We start from the raw sequence: 2,803 nt of genomic DNA, 5'->3' as shown, positions 1-2,803 counted from the left end.
AACATTTCCTGAAATGTGTGAAATAAAAGCAACCTCTTACACTTTCCTTTCCAGTAACGACTTCCAGACATTCTAGAATTACAAGTAATTTAAGTTCAACGTAGTATTTGGGTTCCCTTTTTATAGCAGATGGGCAACCATGTCCTTTTGTAAAATTTTGTAGCTATTACCTATATTGTTACTATTCTGAATTAAATCCTACTCAGATGGCAATGTCACAATTGCTTACACATCTTTTCTAACTCATTTTTCTCAAAACCTTGTTCATAATTAAGGTGAATTATCTAATTATTTATTCCTTCAATTTATTGAAGGATGCATTTATTTCTCTGAAGGAGGTATTTATTTCTTAACTTTATGCCAAATGTGGAACTCTTATTTGCAATCTGAAATGTCTCAGCTTTTTTACAGGGTATATAAATAATATTTTACAAAAAGAAAAAACTAGTAAGCACACCTGCAGCAGGCAGCCAAGTATCTAAGAGAAATCATAGCTAAGATTGCTTTCTTCTCTACAGCAATTCACTAGTATATACATGTGTATATATATACATATCCATGCATAGAAATATATATAATCAGCCACATGTTAAGAAGAACTGGTATTTTACCAGTTTAATTAGGATTAGGTAGCTTTATGTCTGAAATCTTGGCAGTCTGTCCAAATCAACATTCCCTGCAGGTGATGCCAGAAAATCAAGCAAAATTAAAGCTAGGTCGTTGTAATCCGCAATTACCAAAGCCACAAAGCAAGAATCCAGATCTGCTTTTATAAAGAGAGGAACCTGAGCTCGTCACAGGCTTTCATCTCTGGGCAAATGCCGGCAGCAAAAGAAACCGCTCGCGTTGGCCGAAGCCGAGTCAGGGCGTTTTTAAGGAGCTCCCGCTGCGGGTGCGCCCCGTCCCGGGCATTTAGCGGCAGCGGGGCGGGAGGCCCCGCACGGACACGGACATGGACACGCAGGGCCCCGTCGCCGCCGCGGGGCGCCCCGCGCGCCCCCAAGATGGCAGCGGCCCCGGCCCCGCTTCACCTCGGCGCGGCCGTTGGCGCGCGGGTCTCGCGAGCGCCGCCCCGCGGCCCTGAGGCGGGAGCGGCCGTTACCGAGCGGCAGCACTAACGATTTTAACACATTTATTGAGCCCCGCGTTCCTCGAGACACCTCTCCGGGTGCTATATTGAGCCCTAGGAAAAGACGGCGAAAGAATAAACCCGTCTGAGCTCGGCCATAGAGGCCGTCTCCCCTGCCACCTTTACGGCCACTTGGTGGTTTGGGACATACCTTTGTTTTGGGACAGAAACATTTCAGTTCCCTCTTTAGTGTCAATTTATCTCCTAGGGGATTTATATCCATTTTTGTCAGGGAAAGGCAGATAAGAACAGCAACACCATAGTGATTTAAATAGAGGGATGTGATAGTAAAATAAAATTGGGATTTTTTTGTGTGCTTTCAAAACTTAACAAAGCTTATTCTATAAAATTATTTTAATATAAAATATACAAACTAAGTAGTAATGTATCCAATAAAGCCATACTTACAGCTCCAATTTTCATCTTAGTAGTGTGGGACTTTCTAAAAGCCTCTCATTTTAGATTTTTTTTCCCCTTTCTCATCCAAAAACTGTTCGGGTTTCTAAATCTTGAAAACTGTTCAAGGTTGGAAACTTTTGTTAACTCCACAAATTAAATATGCTGCAATCACATTCAGCCAAAGAGCTGTTTTAAAAATAAGACCCTTTCTTGCTTTGCTCTTTACTAATACTTTATTACCTGGTGACATAGTATTGAAATACTCCTTCCCCTTTACCAGCTCTCAGCCCTTCAGAGCAAGTTTTGCCTAGGAAGGAATTTAAAGGAAATTAGCAGAACCTGCTAAAGACAAGAATTAGGCACAAACGCCAAAGAGAACACACCATGTGCTAGTGCTTTCTTCAACAGCAGTAACTTTATTGCCCACAGATAACGCAAACATTTTCCACCCTTGCTGCAATTCAGCAAGATACCTACTCCACACGGTTCACAACAGCTAGTGATTTCCCAAGTATTTGAGCATGGTCCCGTTTAGGTGTTCGTTATTGCTCAAACGCACAGTCTCGTTGTGAATGGCCACTCGCTCGTGAGATATGCAGAAAGAAAGATGACACAGCGCGTCCAGAAACCTGCTTTGCTTTATAAAGGAAATAGCTACTACAGGACAGAAAACAAGCCAAAGTATCAGCGTTTGAATTTGAGAGTCCAGACCTTCTTTGGGCACAAAACCAGAAGATGTTTAGAATGAAATATCAATAGAAAAAAATAAAATACTGTACATTGATTTTTGAGAAATAATACCTCAGCACAGATTAAGTGTTCACACTAAAGATGCTGTAGTGTTTTATATTAAAAAAGCAATAAATAGGAAAAATATCATCGGTATTACAACAACAACTTTTGAAAGCAAAAGAATGAAAACATCTGTATTAGTCCAACACAATTGCTCCAATGCAAAAATGCTACGACTGTAGTTCTTTTACTCCATTAGGGCACCTCCCACAAATTGGGGATTGCCTCATTTCTCTCCCCTGACAGCAAACTTCCTTTTTTTTTCTCCCCAAACCACATCCATACGCTTAGTAAGATTTTGAGGGAAAAGCAGGAAGAATTAAAAAAAAGACTTGACCTTGTCTCAGGAATGCTTGCTATAGCTGTCAGGAGAAAAGGAAAGGAAAAGCGAACCTGGCTTATGGCTTTAGCAAATAAACGCTCACTTTACCTCTCATAGACGGCTGCTGTACATGTGTTAAATTTCATTTTGTTGTATTTTTC

The sequence above is a fragment of the Tinamus guttatus genome, unplaced genomic scaffold (assembly GCF_059628265.1).
Source record: "Tinamus guttatus ecotype Peru unplaced genomic scaffold, ASM5962826v1 Tinamus_guttatus_pri_ptg000643l, whole genome shotgun sequence".
In the NCBI taxonomy this organism is placed as follows: domain Eukaryota; kingdom Metazoa; phylum Chordata; class Aves; order Tinamiformes; family Tinamidae; genus Tinamus; species Tinamus guttatus.
This window is presented reverse-complemented; position numbering follows the sequence as displayed.